General features: G+C 43.4%; 1 protein-coding gene across 8 annotated transcripts in view; it reads left to right on the top strand.

The window, feature by feature from the left end:
- The window catches only part of rapgef6 (Rap guanine nucleotide exchange factor (GEF) 6), a 134,415-nt gene that overhangs the window by 7,621 nt on the left and 104,397 nt on the right, over positions 1-22,397 (top strand). The gene's annotated exons all lie outside the window — the stretch shown is intronic.

Raw genomic sequence — 22,397 nt, 5'->3', positions numbered from 1 at the left:
TATGTGCTGAACGTGAGGATGCGTTGCTACAGGCTCCTGGTGACAAAACGCAAGTTGACCCTGAAAGTGTGCAGTGACTAATGCGTCAAATTGGCCAAAAGAGTTGCTTTCTGTTTTGCAATGCAGCAAAATGTGAGCTACAGGAGGTTCAGCTCTCGGCTGTGACCATGTTCCAGGAGCCGAGCACGTTGGTCTCAGTGAAATGAAACTGCGGTTTATTTTGAGTTACAGTTACCCACAGTTGCCAGATTCATCCAGTGTGTAGTAGATGCTTTCTGCAACACGAACAGTTATGTGTTCACAGGGCACAACTGGCTCCAGTTCAGTCAAAAGCAACGACTTCCGATGGGCAGCATATCTTTGCATATAAATCTTGCTCTCTTGTCATTTTGACAAGACTCTGCTGTGGTTAACAGTGTCAGACTTTCACTTGCTGTTATGTGGTATCTCTGCTGCCTCACTTGGGTGACAAACTAGCAGGTGAGTCATTGCATTGTTGACTTTGTAAAGTAAAGCAAAGCATGCAAACGGTCTCATCTTTGTTTGTTGCTATAGTGAATTATAGAGTTGACGTCATATTGTATTCTCACCTGCTCTCAGGCTGTCTTTGTATGTAGAGGCCCCGAATTCTTCTGAACTTCAGGATAATGATTCTATTCTCAGGATCAGCGTCTAAGATCACATATCGGTCCATTTCTAATCTTCATAACCAAATGTTAAACAAATCTGCCCACTGGAAGTAAAAGATAGGAAGAAATGAATGAGTTTCAATCTGAAAACATGTCTTTATCATCAATACAGTGACTCATTAAAAACATGGAGACAGTGAGAGTGCATTATTCACAAGGTGGTGCTCCCATGCTAGAATAAAACGGGACGTGACGTATCTTCGCATTCTCTTCGTCATTCACCGTGTAAAATGCAAAATGTTGTCTGGTGTCGTGATTCTCCTCTCGGGATGGCTTTGCTCACCAGATTCCTCTATTGTTCTTGCAACGTAACGAAAGAAAAACATCAGCAACATTGGCTTCGTTTTCCTTTAGGTCGAGCTCACGCTAAGGTGCCCTCTTACAAGGCAAAGTGCTTCTAACGGTCTGCGCAGCTTGTGGTCTGAACCACGAGCACTGCGTTTGAAGATGTTTTTGAACCTCCCGAGAAAAATCGACGGCCCTAATGGAGAGTTGTCATCTTATGCAGTAGCATGAACTGCTATCAGTCAATATGGAGCCAACATCAAACCAAGTAATGTAAAGCCTCAGAAACCAATTAAGAAACAACACTCCTCAAAAATCAATTACACTGAGCCATTTATCAACTTAATATCGAAGAGATGAACTGCTAAAATTGTTAGTCCTTGTTGGCGGCTGAAGGTCGTCTCTACAGTGTGAATGACTGCTATATAGATTTAAAAAAAAATGTTTGGCCCATATGCTGGCTTTATAAGTCTGTGGTCAGAAAGTCAGTTAATATGAGCTGATATGATCGAGTTCAGAGACGAATAACAAGCAAACGCTATACCTGTGTGTCTCCGGTGAACGATGGCCTCGTGTGACGAGTGTTTAGTCGACAGCTACAACGCTCGCATCAAACAGCTGTCACCATGGGAGGAGCACATACCTACGGCGCATCAGTTAGTATAGGTGATGATTAATTAGGTGGGTTTAATTGTTATCTTTCACTGGTTAGACATGAAATGTTCCCCTTTTAGAGAGAAAATGCGAACAGCCTTTGGATCCGTATTGATGGTGAGCCTTCAGCTAAGTTGACCTTACGTGCAACACATTTGGACGCTTCAAACCCAGAGCAGTTGGGTGCAAACATTCTCAAGCCAGAGCTTATTTTCTCCAGCACGATGCGAACGCAGCTCAACTTCACACTCCATAGCAACTCGTGCTCCCAAACTCAAAACACGGCCACAGCAGTTACAACATCAACAGACCATAATGTGACGAAAAAGACCTGCACAGATGGGGAGAAAAAGAGAATCTGCAGTTCAATGGATATAAGGTACTCCGTATGAGAGGGGAAAGCATACGGAAGACGGTGTGTTTGTGTGCGTTTCTGAATAAATAGTTGAATAAACACAACCTTCCCCTAACCCGGCACACTGAAAGCTCTACTTGTGGATCCAATAAAGGTCCCTCCTGACTGAGCTGAAAGGCCTGTGTCCAGGGAGTTAGAGTAAGATACTGGGTGGGGGTTTTGTGAGCAGGATATGCGTCGTCTCTTTGTGAGCTGTTGGTTTCTGAGAAACGGCACCAGGCTGACGCGTCTCTTTCCAAAACAAGAAGGCAGAACTTTTTGTGCGTACTTAAATAAGACATGAAGCCTGCATTTGCTTGAAACCACAGTTTATTATTTGGTCTGAAATGGATTGTAAATCACATCTACAGAATTTTTAGTCGGCTCTCTTTAGTCAGATGATTCTTGTTACGCAGTAAACTCATTGTAGCTCGTCTTCACTGTCCTAATCCTGCATAATCCACAGTTCAACTGAACACATTTGATTTTAAACCCGTGTTTAAACCACTAGTTGCTAATGGCTTGGCTTTTCAAAGTCTGTCTTGAAGTCCCTCATTCACACAGCGGTCCACAGCAACAGCCAGGCTTTGTCTACGCTGGGTATTGTTTGAATGTAAACACGTCAGCACGCACATTATTTGCCTCTGCATGCATGTGCAAACAGCGTTGCATGTCACCGTGTGTGTGCGAGGTGGAAAGCGGAGCTACATTCCACACATGACAGCTGGTGTGAAATGGCAGATATCATCGGCTCTGACCTGCTCAGTTTGTAGGGAATGCAGATGAAGGTCGCAGATGGACTAACCTTCCATAGCTCAGTCAGGCAGTGACAGTACTACCCTGTCATCGTGATTATCAGTGCATCACTTACTTGCTTTTTTGTCTTTCACAGATGACTTTGATATCACTTGATAGCAGTGTTATTTTGCCAGCTCGAGTGTTTTAAGGCTCTGGCTAAAAACTGCAGCTCGATGTCAGGCCTGACGTTAATTTTGTCAGATGTGTTTCTGTTACCATGAAGTGGTGACATGCCACATCAGGAAGCAACTGACTTGACTAAAGATAAAGATATCTTTGGAATTAAGGGCGAGTTAAAGAATAACTCGCTTGATAAAAGGGCTGCTTTTAGTTAGTGTTGACCTATTTTATTAATTGAAAATATTTTCCCTGTATTATTTATTCTTTCTGACACATGGTCATTTTGAGTTGGGGTACAGAAGTTACTCACTGGAAGACTTACTATTATGAATGACTTTCCGATCAAAGCTCTGATTTTATTCCCGCTCCACACACGTTTTAGCTTTGTGGGTGTGGTACTCAAAATCCTTCTTGACACTATTTTTATGTTCTCAGTCTCCATGAGCAGAAGTAGGCCAAACAGCCACCCGCGTACAAACCTGTCGCCACAGTGTTCCTCTTTAGGCAGTTTTACGATCTTGCAGAATGAGTCTGGAATGTGTGTCAGAAAAGGAGAGCAGGAGGTGCTTCCAGTTCTGTGCTTGTTTGTGCTGTTCTGATTTTCTTTGAGCATCTCACGGGGCCAGGCTTTTCAACCCACATAACAACGTAGGGCAGTTGAATTGAGATGCAGATGTGTGAAAGATGCAGACGGTCGCGTCTTTCTATTTTTCTGTGAATACGATCATTTTTGTCCAACGCTGGTGTTAAGACAACAGATTTAGCCACTGTGTGTAAAATAACAGTCCTGCACTGATATTGTAACAGGCTCACTGTGATTAAAACTGTTTTGTTTTTTTTGGCAGCGGTGATGAAAATTGTACCGTGAAACTGCCAACCTGAATTTCTGACATGCCTCAAATCCACATGATCGCCCACAAGTCAGATTGTTGATTGTTCAAACAATCATTCCCGAGGCTTTTTTCATCTCCCACAAACTGAAACAGCAGCCATCTATCTGCTGCTGCACATGCTGGTGGTCTGGGGCTCTTCAAATTAACATCACGCCTAACTGACTCTTTTCCTGCCTAAAGTAGACAAACGCTTGTGTAACTTACCTGGGGTGGACCTCTTCATCACAACTTAGAATTCATCGGTAACTAAACACATTATTAACACCAGTGTGCAATAATTTTTTTTGGGAACGTTGGCAAGGCGGCAGTGCGAGTTTGCTAAGGCGGCCGCCTTAACTATAATGCGCTGCAGGAAACACTGTTAACACGTTGTGGGTTTATTTATTTATTATTGATGCTTCTTTCTTCTACCTGCTTGTAGAAGGGAAAAAAACTAACTGTTCTCATCACGCTCTGTCCCAAATGACATTTGAAGCCACTTTCCAAGGTTCACGAGGTAACAATGATCTGTTCCTCACAGTGGCTCTTCTCACAATACGCAGTAGCTTACAAAACGCAGCAAGAAAACTCAAAAATGGGTCGGAAAAGGCTTTACCTCCTCAGAAAACACACTATTAAAACCTGAAATAAGTCAGAAAATGTGAGATTTTGGAAAGCACACCCATGGTATAGAACCAATTCAAGCAATTCACTGTAATGCAACACCAAACCCGAAAAGGCAACGAAAGAAATGCAAAACTGCAGCAATGAGAGAAAGGGAGGTTTCAGAAAACACAATCAAAAGTAGGGAACACAATGGCCCTCATTTATCAAGCCGTCGTAGAAAGCATCGTAGATATGAGCGGAGAACTCGTCGTACGCAGAGGCTCAAGTGAGATTTACAGAACATGCGTACCACACCAATCCCATCGTAAGACGGAGCGGCTGTTGATAAATCCGGTGGCTGAAATCCATCGTAATGATCCTAACCACGCCTTCTACAAAAGGCCGCACCTCTAGAATTTGCGACATGGAAAGACGAAAGGCGGCAAAGAAACGCTGCCAACAGCGTTGACAGCTGGGACGGCTGTCAACAGCGTTGGTGATGTAAATCGCAGACCGGACGAGTTATGTATTTTCCCCTACTGTGATGGTCAATAAAATGTGATAAACTCCAGATTAAATTAAATCTAAAATTGAACGATGTTTTACTTTTACTCCAATAAGATAAGGAAGAAGTGGTCCGATATGAAATTGGCCACAAAAAAGGTTGCAGCTCTCCGACGCAGCATGTCACAAACGGGGGGGGGGGGGGGGGGATCCAGGTTTGGATTTGAGTGCCTTGGAGGAGAGGGTGGCTGGCGTGATTGGAGCTACGTCCTCATCAGGCGTGCCAGGGAAACTTGACACTGATGCGCCCATGCTAGAGCTCGAGAATGGTAAGAATGACTGCACACCCAAGACGTTTAAATAAAACAGTTGCTTTAATATTCAACACAAATGAGGTTCCTAATCAAACTAATATTTTTCATTCACAGATGAATCCGAAGTGGCATCCGGGCAACCTGACCCGCGCAACGAATACGCGGCCCGTCAACATCCGAAGCGTCTGCCTGCCTCTGCCCCCCGGTCTGCAGCGTCACACCGGCCAGCCGTGTTGACCACAGGGGTCCTAGAAAGACAAACAGAGATCGTGAAGTGGATGATGGCTTTAACACACACCATGCAATCTATCGACAGTACATTGAAAGACATAAATGAAACACTGAAGTCACAGAATAAATGCTGAAAGAAATCGTTGTTCTCCTATCTTTTTTCCTTGAATAACAGAATGCTTACCGAAAGTCAGAATCGCTGAATAAGTTCCTCTCTCCTCCTGAGCGCTCTTGGCTGTGCAGGCTGGTGGTGGGGATCTCTGGGTGCGGGGTCCTCTGGATGTACATCTGAAAATGGCACTCCATTTTTTGGGGCAATGTTATGGAAATCCCCGCATGCAATAATAATATTGCATACCTTTTCGGGCGGATAGGGTTCCCCCCGCAGCCGAGAGACAGATCCAGCTTTAGGAGCCCTATACACCTCTCCACAGTGGCACGCGTGCGCGAATGCGCAGTGTTAAAGCGCCTCTCCTGTTCGGTGTGAGGGTGCGCGGTTGAATAATGAGCCATCACTCTTCCAATTACGGAGTTGTACTTGTTTAATTTATTTAATTTGCGTTTATGTTTATATTTATGTTGAAGTCAAATAAAACATGGGCCTTCTTTAAAGTGATAAGTCTGTAATTTTAACCTAGGGATTTGTTGCGACTCCTGAGCACGCACTAGTGACGCTGCTGTATTGCAGTCACCGCAAGTCAAAATGGAAAAGTGCGTACACGGCCTCAGACCTGTCGTGGCGATTTCATCTTTCCTGCGCTCACGATGGATTTGATAAATGCCAACCTTTGCGCAGAAAAGAACGTACACACGACCTACGCACGTTTTTCGTCTTACGCAAGTTTGATAAATGAGGGCCAATGTTCCAGTGAACCCAAGAACAATAACGGCGGCGAAAATCTGACGAAACCAAAAATTAGGACGTGTCAGAGGGAGAGAAGACCAAAAACACATTTCATAAGAAAACACTGTAAAAGAAAAAAAAAAAAGCATTTTGTTAGACTTGACTTTGTTTTTGTTTTTCTCTTATTTAGTTTTTATAGTTCAGTGTTATTGTGTTTCCACCCCAGGGTCACCCTTTCTTCCTGCTCTGTCTTAGTGAGAAGTGGCTGTTTCAGCGTGGTTCGTGTGGTCTCTCTTCCTGCATTTTAAAACCTTTAGACTTTTAAATTCTGCCGGTTGCCACTGCCATAAAACATGTTTCCCATGTGTGGTGTGTTCAGTGGAGCTTAGGCAGCATGTTGGGTTCATCGGCTCTTCCCTGTTATTCCCTCAGAGACTGGGCTGGAGTCAGCAGCAGCAGCAGCAGCAGCATGCCTTACTGTAACCAGGCACTGCTAACACACCAGGGAACAAGCTGTACAAAGAGCTGATGTACTGTCTTATTTTGAACTTGGGTCTGTTTCTTTGTTTTGCGCGTGAACCGGAAAATGTCAAGAACAGCCGAAGGTTGGTGTAGTGCACACCTTCTCCCCTGAGGTGTGATATTGACGGCGGGTTTTGCAGCTCTATATAAGGACTCTGACGTACCACACGCTTTCGACGTCTTACTTGTTTGTGTGGGAGGAAATTAATTGTTAAAATAAACAAAATGATTAACATTTTCCAGGCTTTTGTGAATCTGTCCTTGGATTCATCAGAACTGAGCACAGATGATTGACACATCAAAGTCTTTCGTTTGGTTTGAGTTTTTTTTTTTTTTTTTTACCTTTGTGGAGTTCTGCTTTTTGCCTGCTTTTTATAGACTTTTCTGAAACCTCTTTGCTGTTCTTGGCAGAGTTCTGGGGTGAAAGGCTTTCCAAAGACGCACACCTGCTACGCACCTCTCTGGACTCTGTTTATGTGCGTCGGCTCTTTTAGCCTGGGACCACAGCAGTGTGGTCTCGCCAATAGATCCCAGCTCAGTTTATGTTATCCTTGTTATGGCCACACTTTGAGTTGTTTCTGACCTTAACTCAAGTCAGAGCAACCTTTGGACAGGTAATAAAAGTCTGCTTGGGTTGGGAGCCAAGTCATTGGTTTGTAGAACCTAAGACGGCTTTATGTGCAGCTCAAGTTTAGCTGCTTGATAATTGAATTCACTTAATCAACATTAGTTATTTGACAGATGTTCTTCTCACTAGTTTTAATTTCCAGTCGGATAAAGGGGATATTTGACTGAAAAATGTATGTTAATCTAACCTTTTTTCTTTTTAACTTGATTGTTGCGCTCATAAACATTTGAGCCCTCATAAATTGCAGTCAGACAGATGACTGAACTGAAAGGTGCTTGCCAAGCTTGTAGGAAAAAAGAGCTGTGTGGCAGAGCGGTTAGTGGACACCGGCAATCTGCAGTTGTCCAATTAGATTCTTCAAACACACGGAGGGTTCAGAGATGCACTCGTTTTGCAGATCACAGACAGATAAGTTCCTACCCAGCTGTAACGAGCAGAGACTTTGGGAGTCGGCATCGACTCTCTCTCATCGCATCCATTTAAAACCGACTGGCTGCCAGCTGCTCCGATTGAGTGTGATTAAGTCTGGAACGCTGACAGAAGCAGTGTTGTGGGAGGCCTCTTGTTTGGCAGATCCCACTGTGGAAACACTGAGTCACTGTCCACATCAAAACACAAACCACAGGCTGCTGACTACTGCCTGCACTCTCCCCTCTGCTTTCCATTCTGTCCCCTGGCCCCGAGCCCCTCTCTTCTACTTTGAAACAACAAGGAGGGAGTCGATATTTTCATGGCACATTATGCAGACTTTGGCATAAAACAAAGAGCAATAGCTTTTATTACGTTGTAATGTTTTGTACTTTGGATAAAATAGGCTTTGCTTCAGTGAACGGGAAAGTTGTCAGTGTAGTCGGAAGACAAAGAAAGAGTTGTTAGCAGTAGCAGGAAGCAGTGATTTGGGGTTAAACATCTTCTGAGTCAATCGTGATCTGTTTTTATGGCCTTCTTTCTCTGACCGTATATGGACATGAGCAGCAGCAGCAGCAGCTCACCTGATATTTTAATATTCAAAACGGTTATCGACTCATCTGCTGCAGGTGGAGGCAATTTGGGATTGGAAGATAAGAGATCTCGACACAATGGTTTTGTTAAGTGAAAACAAGAAACTTTCTGCAAAGACTGGTACTGACAACATTCTTGTCTTAGAGACTGACGCCAAAAGCTTCTACCTTGCCATTCTTTTCAAGCTTCACAAGAATGAAGCCAGGCTGGATGTAAACCTTCCTCCGCCTCCCTCAGCCCTCGTGTGAAAATGGATCGAAGGCATGCGAGTATGCGCTGGTTCTCCTTGGTTGTGGGATGTTTTGGTGATGATTCCGGCATAAAAACGCACATCAATAATCTTTTGACAGCATCTGTAAGTTTCTTCTGTAACCAAAAGCCCCCTAAAACTAAATGCAAATTCCGCCCACGTGGAATGCAGCAGTGTTCACCTGGGGCTGACTTCCCAGCAGCGGAATTGTGCAACACAGGAGCGGTTATGCGTGCAGGCGCTTTTCAACATTGTGGAGAGGAGCTGTAGTCCACACACTTTTACTCCAGTTACCCACTTCATCAGTCTTGTTCAGTCACTAATTTGCAGGTTTTATTCAGTGTTTATTATTTGTTCAGCGCTCTGCTTTCAATTCACAAGCACTCGTTTCCCTACTTTGCTCGTATGGAAATTCCTCTTGTCCTCTGCTTTCTTACTCACTCAGTCATTGTTTGGATAGCTATGTTTCTTGTTTGACCAACTCCTTTGCAGACATGGTTGATAACAAAGCCCTGACACTCTCTTCTGGAATGCTGGGAATGTGACAGCTGGATTCCCCGAACATCCTGCCTACCTCACCAGCACATTTGTATTCGACAAAGAAACATGGTGGCGCTCAAGATTGCATTAGCATCTGACGGCTTTTTACAAGTGTTATCGAAAGTGACTGGCAGTGGACAGCGAGTGTGTTTAATGTGTCAGACGTGTTAAGATTGTGTTATTTGAGGGGAGTCTTGCAAAAAGGAATAGGGATATCTAATATTTATCATTTGTGATTTTAAAAATCCTATTGAATTTAAGAAATCAAGCAAATTGAAACACACAGTGTTTGCTAGTGGACTTTTTTGACACTGTAACAATGTAAAATTGAGCTTCGTCCTTCAGAGTGTGCAACCATACTTCACATGTTGCTATTTCCTCCCAAAAACGTTGACACAGTGCAATCATCCCACTCTATCAGATCAAATACTGTCTGCCTATTCCATTTCTTATCAGTTATATAGACACATTTATGATAATCCAGTACGTGCAAATTTGCATCCATCACAGAGAAAAATGTGAACCGCATACCATCTATTTCCCAGAAGTAACTTCCAGTTGAAATTGGGGAGGTTTGCACCCAGTCGAGTTCATTGCTGCGGGTCGGATCCATCTCAATGGCCTTATTCATGGTGTGTTAGGGGAAGGATGACAGGGGTGTGCTCTTAGAGAGCAGATAAGTGGGCATGTCAGAGAAGCAGATGGAGACTGATGGATCTCTCCGAACGGAAACAAGTTCCCCACACAAATCCTTTGAGATTGTTAAAGTGAGGCTAAGCTGTACTGATGTCAGGGATCTCTTGCAATATGTGCATTAACAAGAGATATGCTGACGATGCAAATCAAAGTGTGCATTCAGAGATTTGCTGTGTTTAAAGCTTTTTAATGTCAGTGTGCTAATACACAGAAACATTTGTATCACTGAAGAAACATCTCAAGTCCAGACAGAGGGAACAAAAAAAAAAAAGGCAACAAGTACCACTTAGGTCTCTAAATTGCCTTAAAATATTGATTCTAGTAATACAGTAGGATTTTCTCCTGACTGGAGGGGTCTGGACTACATTACCCTCTTCTATTAGCTTGGTTTTAGGGCAGGAAATCTATTATTACAACACACTAAGAAAATTTTAAGAATTCCAAGTTGAGTGAGTTAGAGAAAATGTTTATTCTGTCAGCCTCCTGCCGAATCTTCAGCTGTAAATTGTGTCTGGCTGTGTACATAGATAAGAAGCCCTTTACTGGCAGGGCTTTGTGTACGTTTGGTGTGTCAGTATAAGGCAGCTGGAGGTCTGATGAGCTTCAGATGTTGTGATTCAGCATAACACACCATGCAAATATATTCAAACTTTATGTGAATGTTGGCACTGTCCACATGTTCTTGCTCAGGGTTGTTATATAATCCTCCTGCAGAGAGTTTAAGGTTTACTTTAGCTCTACAGAGTTTACAGTTTCTGGTCTAATCTGTAGCTTAGCTGCTAACAATCTGCTCCCTGTTTCCTGTCTCTGCTAACATAAATGTTGGCTTTTAGGCCTAACTCTCCAATTATAGGAAGCCTTCAGGCATAATGAAGCGTGCATACGAGTCCCATTCCTTGGTAGTGGTGGTACAATTACGCTGATGTGTGGGCTGCTCCCATCAGGGACACTATAGATTCCTGCTTCACCTGTTTTTTTTTTTTTTTTTATGACCCTGGGGGCTCCCGAAACATCTGAGGCTCCAATGAAACTAAACCAAATGGAATGGAAATAATTTTTCTTGTCCCAAAGGCAAGCTAAAGCTAGCAAACCCAGCTTCGATACACTTGGCACAATTTGTTTTTGCTATGCTGCTTGGTTCTGTTTTTGATTTATGACACTGCAGTGGGAGTGTGAGAAGCAGAGCGGAGCTGCCTGTCTGAACACATTGGTGAAAGAGATCAACTATCCATAACCTGGCTATTTGACAGCTCGCCCGTGGCTACGAGGCCATGCAGATGACAGATATGCATAGACCAAGCTGGTGCGTACATTGCCGACTTTAATTTGGCTGCTGTAGAAAGCCAGAGCCGCAGTATTCATTTACATGCTTCTTCATGTTTGCACATTTCTCTTTGTGTGCCTGCCTAAGCATAGCGGTCCACCCCCAAACCTTTGCCTGCTAGCGGAGCTCCGTCTGGCCAGCAGTTCAGCTCAGTACTGTGAGTTTTGTCTGTAAATTCTGCTGCTCTGAACAGACCTCTCGCCGGCTGCTGTGTTGTCCATCACAGAGACCAGCAGAAAAACAGAGTGGGGTAATGGAGGGAGAAGATAAATGTGTTTAAACCTCAGGTGATGAAAAGCTCTTTAGCACCAAGTGTCAAACTCTCAAAACTTACGGCTGAAGTCATGAAAACTAACCGTGAAATAGTATTCACAGCTTAGGAAATGGAAGCAATGGGTGCAGACTGTATTCCTGTGAACCCAAGGAGATGATAGATGAGAACAAAGTAAGATGATGCTCATGGGAGGGAAAAGGGGATAGTGGAAGACACTCTTTAAATGCTGTGTAAGATAGCCTAATTAAGAAAGCAAACAACCAACAGCTAATTTGGGCCTGTGGTACATTATAGTATAGGAATGAAACTGCAAAATTGCTTCAACTTCAAACCACGAGTCATTGCATCTTTTCAGATTTTTGGAAGCTATTGGGGAGCCCCGTGTTTAGTATGGGGTGCATTGCATTGCAAGGGTAGTTTCATGTACCAATATTGACTTGAAATCAGTAAACAAATTTCAAATGAGTATTTCCCTGCATCGTTGTCTTTAGCCAAAAAGTAAAGCATATTTGGAAGAGCATAGAATGGCCTACTTCTGCCTAAAATCATCAACTTGTAAATGTGTTTCAGCCAGCTGTCACATAGCATGCAGTGTAAAAATGACAATAGTAAACAAACTTCGAATGAAACTTAAAGTTCATTGCAGTCATAAAAGAAGCTTCTTGTGACTTGTTTCATTCATTTCAGCAAGAAAAACTGCAGCTAAGATTACATAAAGGGTCAGATTTTCCATTTCTGTGTGTGGGAGTGTTTCTGTGCACATGTGTGGGGCTGTTTGGTTTGGCTGGTGAAAGGATGGCAGCTGGTGTGGCGCTTTCAGGGCCAGACTTGCTCTGGACCCGCTTATAGGGGAAGTAAACCGGTCCCAGACCTTCCCAAAACTGAGGCAGAAATGTTGATGCGGCGCTTGCAAAGTGAGAATTTGTTTGGAATGATTTGGTTTAAAACGTTGTTAAGTGTTCACGTCTATTATCTCCTGTTTGGTATTATAAGGGCTGCCATTTTCTTGAGCGCCACAAGTTTTGTTGCTGATTTTACCATCACATAAGTGGAGTTATCTGAGGCTTTTCTTTTCATGCGGTGACTTGCGTCATTCCCTCTCTTCCTCCTCCTTTTTCCTGGTGTCTTCGTAACCCGTTCCACCACCAGCACCACGACTGTCGTCACTGGCTTTTTTATGAAGCCAACACCAAAGTTTTTATAGAGTGGGAACTCTCCAGGGCTATCACTGTGCAGTATTTGTTTTCAGCGTTTTTTCTTAGCAGACGTCAGCTTCTGTCAGCTTGTGTTTGCAGTGATTTGCTGCAATTTCTTGCGTGTTTATTTCAGCTGAGTCCCGTTGTGGTTAAAGCTTTAAAGCTTTCTGCGTGAGTGTTTCAAACCTCCTTTCTCCGACCTGGCTTTGTTGCTGGAAAAAAAAAGTTTATTTCTCAAGTGGAAAAGAGGCTGCATTGTGAGGTAAAAGAGGGGACCTCTGCAAGTGGCCTTGAGACCTCACACGGATACCAACAGCGATGAGGCTTAACTGCATTTTGGAGCAGGGGATCGTCTGGGAGCTTGCATGTTCAATGGATAATGATCCTGTCTGAAATTATGATAGGCCAGGATCACTGCTGGCAAAGTAGGTACTTAGGTTTAAATCATACAGGGTTTAGGAATTCAACTCCAATTCCAAAAACGTGAGCTCATCTTGGATTGGTTGGAGGCAACAGTATTTTTAATGCTTCTTGCACTCCCTGCTGCAATGCTTTTATTTTATGTAAAGCACTTTGAACTGTTTGTACATGAAATGTGCTATACAAATAAATTTGATTTGATTTGAACACGTATTTTTAAAAGACTTGGGATAGGCCAACAAAATCTGGAAAAGTAAGTGGTACAGAAATTAAACTGCTGGAGGAACACGTTTCCGCTAATTAGGTTAATTAGCAACTGGTCAGTAACATGATTTGGTGTAGAAAAAGAGCACCACAGGGAGGCAGAGCCTCATTCTTCAGACTCAAGAGGAGAGAGACCATCTGGCTTGTAATAAGTTCTTAGTTCAAAAGCCTGCATCTCTGACGGTATGCTGGTGCATTAGTGCCTATAGTAACTGTCAACTTGCACATCTGGAAAGGCTTCATGAATTATGAAAGGTATATAGAGGTTTTAGAGCAACATGCAACAGCATGGCTTCATAGTAGAGTCTGGACTCCAATGACACAATGAGCCTCATGCAAGAACATTTTCGTATTTTTATTCTAAATTTCTCTCACTTTTTTCGTAAGAAGGTCTCGTACGAACACGCCACGTCAGATTCAACAAACGCTCTTAACTTCGGAAAAAGTGTGTGAACGACCTGCGTAAATGATGAATCCCACCCGTGTGTATTTAAAGGGGAACTCCGGGGCATTTGAAGCGCGTTTCCATTGCTAGAGGTTGTCAAATACTGATAGTAGGACACAGAGAGGTGCAAATCTGCGCTCCCCGTGTGGAGATCGCGCTGTTCGCACAGTGTGTCATGCGAGGCTAATACGTGGTGGCTAAGGGGCAACTGCTAACCCTTCCACGTAAAACAACAACTTGCACACAGCAGAAACGTCACACCACTTTATAAACCATCCGACAATAAAGTCACAAGCCTTACCATCAAAACCATATGCATGGTTCTCACATTACTGGCATGGGGACGTTACAAAACAACTATATAAACAGCATGTAACTCACCGGCTGGTTGTAGGCTCGCGCATGTGAAAGCCCAAAAGAGTCGATGGACGATAATCCCATATACAAAACAATTATCTTCTCTAGAAAAACTGCGTTCAAGTATTTAAAACATTACAACAATACATGCCCAGTAATATTGTCCCCATGCCAGTAATGTGAGAACCATGCATATGGTTTTGATGGTAAGGCTTGTGACTTTATTGTCGGATGGTTTATAAAGTGGTGTGACGTTTCTGCTGTGTGCAAGTTGTTGTTTTACGTGGAAGGGTTAGCAGTTGCCCCTTAGCCACCACGTATTAGCCTCGCATGACACGCTGTGCGAACAGCGCGATCTCCACACAGGGAGCGCAGATTTGCACCTCTCTGTGTCCTACTATCAGTATTTGACAACCTCTAGCAATGGAAACGCGCTTCAAATGCCCCGGAGTTCCCCTTTAAGTGCACGTGCACGAGGATAGTTGATTTGCATACTCCACGCCCAAAATAATACCATATAAGGCTGTGTTTCCTCTCTCCTGTGCCACTGAGTGTTGAGTCATGAAAACGGCATCAAGGTGCAAATATAACAACTTTATGGGCTCTGAGATTGAACTTCTGCTTTCAGAGATCCAAAAAGGAAAATCTGTCATTTTTAGCAGTGTCAGCAGAGGAATTACGGGACCTGCTAAAGCGAAGAAATGGGAAGCAGTTACGAGCGCTGTTAGTGTGTCACCTGCAGTTCGTAATGTCACTGAAATAAAGAAGAAATGGTTTGATATGAAAATAGCTTTAAAAAAAAAAAAGTCTCGTCTTCTTATGTAGCAGGCGCTCGATGACTGCAACTAAAGCCGTGCAATCACTTGTTGCCTGATGGCTATTTGCTGGGGCGGTTAATGAGGGGGGTCTGCCTGGGCTGGTTCAGGTAGTAGGAGACCCTCGTTCATGGCAATATTGTGCAAATCTGGCATGCCTTCTCTGGGCTATAGAGCAGTTTACCCCCCCGCTGTATCGAGACACACCCACCTCAGTGTGCTCCAAAAGGCACGGGTGCTTTTGATGCGTATATGTGTCTCGTGCTCCAATTATGTTTGGCAGTCCAGCCATGGCATGAAAGTCCCTCTTCATTTGTACTTGTTGGATAGCGGTGTATGGGAATCTGATGTACCATGGGTGATAAACTGATGAGAGTTTTGATGACCAAGAGAGCGCACGACTCACAGAGGACTGGGACACACCCGATCTGTCTCCAATCTCCCTCTGAAAGGTTCCCGTGGCCAAAAATCTAAAGGTGGTGAGGACCTGGAAGTGTGGTGGAATTGGGTTTGATGGCGTGTTTCTCTCTGGAATTGTGGCTGTAGCAAGCTGCATATTTGCAGCAGCACAGTCCTTGGCAATCTTAATCGCGATGTCAGCCATTGGATATGGATATCTACACGGTCTCTTCCAAGAGCCTGACGCGCTAAGGCATCCAAAAGTAGCAAGTCAGCCGCTGGTTATGCTTCCCATTGACCTTGTTGTATACAGAGTCAAATTAACCTTCAATTAGTGCATAATTTAAGTCAAACAAAATAATGTCAGCATCATTATGGGGTATAATGTATATATTTATTTATGTTTGCTTCAAAGTAATTAAATTTACAATCCATTAGTCAAGCAAACTTGATTGGAATAACAGCGGACTATTTTGCTAAACTCCTAGGACAGGTCTGGATCACTCGTAAATTCTGTTCGTACCTGAAAGAAAACGTAAAATACGAAAAGATTGGTGAATGCGCAAATTCTCTTAAATTACTCGTACGCACGATTTAAGAACAAATCTGTGCGTACGAACGGTTGTTGCAGAGCAGAGCAGTTCTATTTCCAGAGTATAGCTACCCTGTTACAAAATCATCCGAGTGTTACAGCTTTCATATAGAAGCTGCAATTTGACAAGTTGTCTGGGATGTTGTATCGTCACTGCAATTTCTCAGAGCCACGTGAAGACGCGGGCTGTGGGGTTTGTGAATATATAAATGTCATTTTAGCAGAACTTCAGCTCAGCCTGTTGAATAAAAAAATATAATGGCCACACTGTACTACTCATCCTTAGTGTTCTTTATAATGTTTATCTTGTACTTGCATTTTCTCAGCGCATAGTATGTCAAATTGACCACTTCATGAGACTGAGGTGGGTTTGACCCTAGCTTTTTGGCCTTTTATGCCAAGAAGTGTTGACACAGTCTTGGGGACCTTGTAGTCAATGTGATGAAACTATTCAAGGCCAGTTATGAAGGCAGGATGTTAGCTAAGCTGTTTGTTCTTCCAGCTTGAATGGGCATGTTGTATCGTGTGTTGACAGTACCCTCTCTGTGTTAGTGACAGACTCGACCGGCATACTGTACATTCTGGTGGAGGCGTGTGTGGGCTAATGGTTCATTGTACATCCTACGAAGCTAAGGACGGGACCCCCGTTCATTCCTGACAAGTCACAAAGGCAACAACACGTTGTCAGTGTTTTCCTCACCATCACAGGAGGAAGAGGTTTGAATGGGCTTTGTTGGCTTTGTAGAAAAACTCAAAATTGAACCTCTCAAGGTCTGTAGTTTAAAAAGCAGGAGACTCTTTAATTGGAAGGTTTTAACACAGCTTTTAAAAAAATTTTGAACCCATAGTTTTTCCGTCTTATGTAGGAGTGCTTCTTCATATCAAGACGTCTGCACCAATGTGCTGGCTCTTGATTGGAGAGAAAGAAATGTGGTGGGTGGGACAAAAAAAACGTTGTGATGTACTAGTTTTAGTTGTGTGCTGCTGCAGCATGTTTCTGTATGACTAACACATACTTAAGATAGTCACATATCAAAATGTCAGGATCCTGTCAGGGTTGGGGGAAATGGAAGCAGGGTGGCTCCACGAAATTAAGATTCAAGGTCTGTGTATGTTAGTGCTGACACATCCTCATGTTATTAATTTAGTGAAAAAAGAAGTGCTCTCGTTTCCTGCTGTCCTAATGGGTACGTGTACCCGAACCTTCTCAGACTGGTTAAATACTGAATGATTGTAGGTAGAAATGGGACATCTGTTGGACAAAGACAGAGCGATGTGTCTGCCAGAAGGTGGCAGCAGCATTGTAGTTATACCTGAGTCACTCTCACACACACACACACACACACCAGCAAAAGCTCAAAGCATCAATGATCATCTCTCATCAACCTATTTTTCTTGTTGTTGGTTTAACAGCCACACTTCAGGGCGTCCGGTTTTAAGGTATTTCCTCTGTTAGTTCAACATTTTTGCAGCTTGTTTTTTTGAAAATGAATCATCACTGCGGTGTTTATGGTGCATATTGGAAAAACATTGCGCTCAGAGGACTCCTGAATGTTCGTGAAGCTGCTGTTGGCAGTGGTTTTCGGATGTTTCTTCGGAGTCCATCTAAAAGATGTTTGAACTTGATTCTGAATTTGTCTCATCAGTTGTGTTGCTGATGAGGCCAACAGCAACTTTTTATCTGAGTGTGTGCAGCTGATAGAGACAGAGGAATGTTTTCCTATCATAGGGGTCACATTTGGTTTCAAGCTGTTGGTCATAAACTAGAAAAGTACCTGACTGGACTTAAATAAGTAGTCTGACAAGCAGGTGGTGTTTATAGAAAAGTCTGCAGGTGCAATTTAATTAAACAAAGCCATTAAAATCCCAGACAGTCATTTTAAGTGTTTTTTCAGTGTCTAACCATACAACTTTAATTGAAATTCTCAGTCTCAGCTGGTGATGAGTTAAAGGATGCCTCTCCTGAGGTAGTGACGCCCTAATCACAGATGGGGTCGTAAGGCCACATCATTAGTCTCTTGGGAGGACAGACCGGAGGTCAGAAGTCAGTGAGGAATGTTGCTTTCAGCAACATCACACAACACTTGGGCTTCAGTCTAATGAAAAGAGACACACTGCTTTGGTAGTTGGAGATGGGCCTGTTTAGTTTTCAAAAGTATTCTCTGATATATCAAATTGGTTGCGTCAGTGATGTTTAAGATGTTAAGCGATGCCTACTCATTTGTTCACGAGTTGAAATCACACAAAACTTGTTAAGTGCGATATTACATGAAAAATAGGAATTACTGTCTGTAAAGAACCACTTCTGAACCTGAATCCTGTACATAAGTAACAACCACAGCAGTGTCATGGTGATATTTTGTCACTTTTGGGTTTGGGTTTCTGACACCACTGCATTATAATCAAAAGCCAGGCCACTAATGCCACACTCAGAGTTCACATTCAAGCACTGTGGCTGCACAGTGATAACTGTACCGTGTCTGGGGGATCTCCCATCCTCTGACATCCTGTTGTCTGTCTGTGTGGCCCATTGGTGACCCGCTTTTCCCCAATCAATGCATGAAATGGGGACAGTTGGTGTTATGGGTGTGCCTGTCAGTAGTAGTAGTTGTTGTAGTCAAAACTGTTGTAATAAAATCACTGTTGGATCATGTGCGAGTTTTGGTTATATTTAGCTTTACAGCTGACACAAGCAGACAGCCTTGTGTGTGTGCCACAATATCCAAAGAATCACCGTTTCTACGTGTGGCAGAGCATTTAATATAATCCAGGAACTCTCTAACAAGCAGGGGTGGGGTGGGTGATGGGGCTGTCTGGCTCTATCTTACCCACCATGCCAGGTTCCGCCTGAGGGCTCTGTGTACCAACATGCACGTGCATGCCGTACATTCACGCATGCAGGCTCTGCACGACAGGAGTGCTTACTGCAGCAGTTTGTTGTGTTCACTAACACAGTTAAAAGTGATTTGAAGTCAATGCACTTCCACTTTCTCACTGTTGCAAAGCAGGCTTTCCCCATGCTCTCCGTCTCTGCCTCAAGATCAGTGAACGGAGGTTGCGACTCTTCCTGTAATGCCTTTATCCAGGTCATGCTCTCTGTCCTTCAGAGTTGAGCTCTTACATGGAAAGAATATTTTTTTTCTTCTGGAGACTTTTGGAAAAAAATCTGAAAGTGTGAAATGCCAGTCAGCATTTAATCACATTCCGTCAGGACACTTTAATTAGACTTGCTAAATGCTATAAAACTAGTTTCAAATGAACAAACACCTGAGTTGAGAGGCACCCTCTGCGCCTCTTACTGAAGGGCCCTCATTACTGCTCCCATTGTCATAATGAGGCTCCCTGTGATACTCACTCAGCAGTGAGCAGGGTGAATAATTAAGGAAAAGGTGAGGCGTGAGCTTTTTCTCCAAGTTCTGCTGGAAAGGAGCTGGAGGACTCGAGTCCCAAACACAAATTCAGTCAGAACGATTAACCACACATAGTTAGAGAAGTGCATGGAGAGAGGATGGGGCCAATGGCCCAGCCTCTGCAAGTGGCTCTGATGACTCCTGCATGAGTGATCACGTTGTTTCTCTTGGTCTGGGAGAAGTTGATCTGATCTAACGGAAAGCTCCGCCTTTAGTCTTCATAAATGAATCAACTCAAGCCCCCTGTCAGCTGTGTCTTTCTGCAATGTGTTCAGCTATCGTCTTCACTTGTTTGCCTGTGCAGAACTCTGAATGTTACTCGCCGACAACACCTTTTCGCCGACTTCTCTTCTGCATTAGCGATGGTAAATAAGGTCACTTCAAGCTTCCTGTTTGTCTCATGGAGCGTTTGAATTAATTTGCCCTCCTTAACATCACATGTGTCTATTGCGATATTGATGCTGAACTGATATATCTTGCACAGCCCTATTGAAGACTTTAGGTCCAGGCGCTTCCGTGCATGTTGCTCGTGCCAATGGAAGTTGCTCCTCCTGACAGCACAGGTCTCATCAAATATATTTTGATAAAGACTTTAAAAGCCCCCAAGGTATATACTCTCCCCAAAAACGAACCAGTTTGATCATGAATTTGGGATGTGCTTGAACATGCCTCGTTCAGGGATTCCCTACCCAGCAGCACACATGACCCAAAAGATCCAGTGCCAGTGTCCTGGAAGTGTCTTGGTCCACGAGCTACACCTACGCGCTATTAAGGAGACGGCTTTAATGTTTTGGCCAGACTACAACCATAGTATCTGTAATGAACTTCAGATTTGTTCCAGCCTGACAGTCTGTCCAATAGAAAATAAAAGGAACTATCTTGGCAGGCAGGAATTCACCTGATATGTTTTCTCACCCTCCCTCTCACCTCAAATGTTTTTCCTTGTCTCCCTCCCTCCTTTTCTTGCTTGATGTTTTCCTTGCTCTGGCTGTACTCCGTCACTCCCTCTTTGCCCTTTCCCTGCTCTCCTTTAGCTTACTTTCTCCCTCCTCCCGCTCACTCACCCAGCTTTCACCTCCTCTGTCAGACTGAGCCAACAGCGCTTCAAGGTTGTGTTGGTCCATCGCATTAAATGCTCTCCATTCCTCCCACTGCTGGACTCCAGCACATGAATCACATGGTTACATCCAAATACACACGGCAGAAATGACAGTATTCATGCTCCTTTCTCTTTGGATCTGCTGCTTTGATAATTCCTGTCATTCATGGATCACATTTATAGAGCCGTGGCACGAGTGTGCGTATCATCACTCTTCTTTACAACTTTATCGAATTAGCAGCGAAACAGCGGACAGGACAGTCAGTATTTTTTATTAGATGCTTCAAATGAAATTATCCTCTCTGTTTCAGCTGTACGTAAACAAAACCGACAGTGTGGAAAAGGCAGCGCAGAGCATTAGAATTTTCCCCACCAAAGACTTATTCGCCAGATTTATTCGTTTTGGATCAAAGCAATGCAGCTGTTTTGATTTGTTTGTATACTTTTGATGAACAGCAGCTCTGATTTAGTTTAGATCATTAGAGAAACGTGTATTTGGTTTAGGTATGATTGTTTTAAAAGTGTGGGACACTTTCTCGCTGCCAGTATAAGATGACCACTTCAGTCAAACGGGACCTAAAGCATTGAGCTGTGACTTATGATCTCCTGTTGAGTAGGTCCTCCTCATGCAGCCAAAAGAGCACTGACCAGTCTGAGCGTGGACAGAGAACATCTGAGAGGGTCTTGGAGTGTCTGGTACTGGGACATTGGATCCTTTGGGACCCTGTGGGTTGTGTGGTGGGGTCTTTGTGGATTGGGTTTCTTTCCCACAGATACCATCAGATCTCTTTTGAGCCACACCAGCTACACAAAGACATTAGAGGAATCATTTTTACCACAAAACACAAAAAGCCACTCAAAAACCATAAATCATATCATATCATCATCAAATCTTCATTCTCAGCATTCCACAGCGTATGTAATGCAGCAAACGATCCTAACAAAGGAACAGGCTTACCTTAAAGGGATAGTTCACCTCTTTTGACATGAAGCTGTATGACATCCCATATTAGCAATATCATTTATGAACATTGACTTACCCCCTGCTGCGTCCTGTGAGCTGAGTTCCTGCCCTGTTTTGACGTTGACGAAGGTAGTCTGGCTAGTTGGCTGGGGCTAAAAAAATAAAGCGTCTTGCTTCTTAAAACAATATGCGTTCAAAAGAGTAATACATTTGCATCACAAAATCATCGATCTAGAAAAAGTCAGACATCACATCGCTTGGCGCTATTTTTGCCTCCCTTGATATCAATATATTTTTTTAGCCCTAGTCAACTAGCCGGACTACCTTCGTCAACGCCAAAACTCGGCTCACAGGACGCAGCGGGGGGTGAGTCAATGTTCATAAATGATATTGCTAATATGGGATGTCATACAGCTTCATGTCAAAAGAGGCGAACTAGCCCTTTAATACTGGGATAAGCAAGCAGGCACGCATATCCTGTTGTTGCATATCATGCTCAGTTGTCTTTCATGTGACTCTGAAATAGCCAGATAACATTTAGAAAAATTGGCATCATGTATCAGCCATTGTTTGGCCTTATTTGTAAAGGTCGGCATCAGCCATGGAAAAAAAACCCTGTCAGTCAACCTGTGGTACGGTTTCTGTTGTTTAGTGTGATCCCACAGACACTTTAGAATTGAACCTGTTTTCCACAAGTTACCCGACTGATAACGTGTTGGATGACATGCACCTCATTTCCTTCCATGAAAAATCCAGAATTGAATGCAGATTTTTTTTTTAGTACTCGTTCTGAAGTCCTTTTTTTTTTGTACGTTATCGTCAAAAAAGACAAATGCACAATATTTATTGACGTGCTTACTGACCTTGTGTACTGATTGGAAACGGGCAG

Source organism: Odontesthes bonariensis, chromosome 16 (genome assembly GCF_027942865.1).
Source record: "Odontesthes bonariensis isolate fOdoBon6 chromosome 16, fOdoBon6.hap1, whole genome shotgun sequence".
In the NCBI taxonomy this organism is placed as follows: domain Eukaryota; kingdom Metazoa; phylum Chordata; class Actinopteri; order Atheriniformes; family Atherinopsidae; genus Odontesthes; species Odontesthes bonariensis.
Note: the sequence above shows the minus strand (reverse complement) of the source record. Positions and strands in the feature narration are given on the sequence as shown.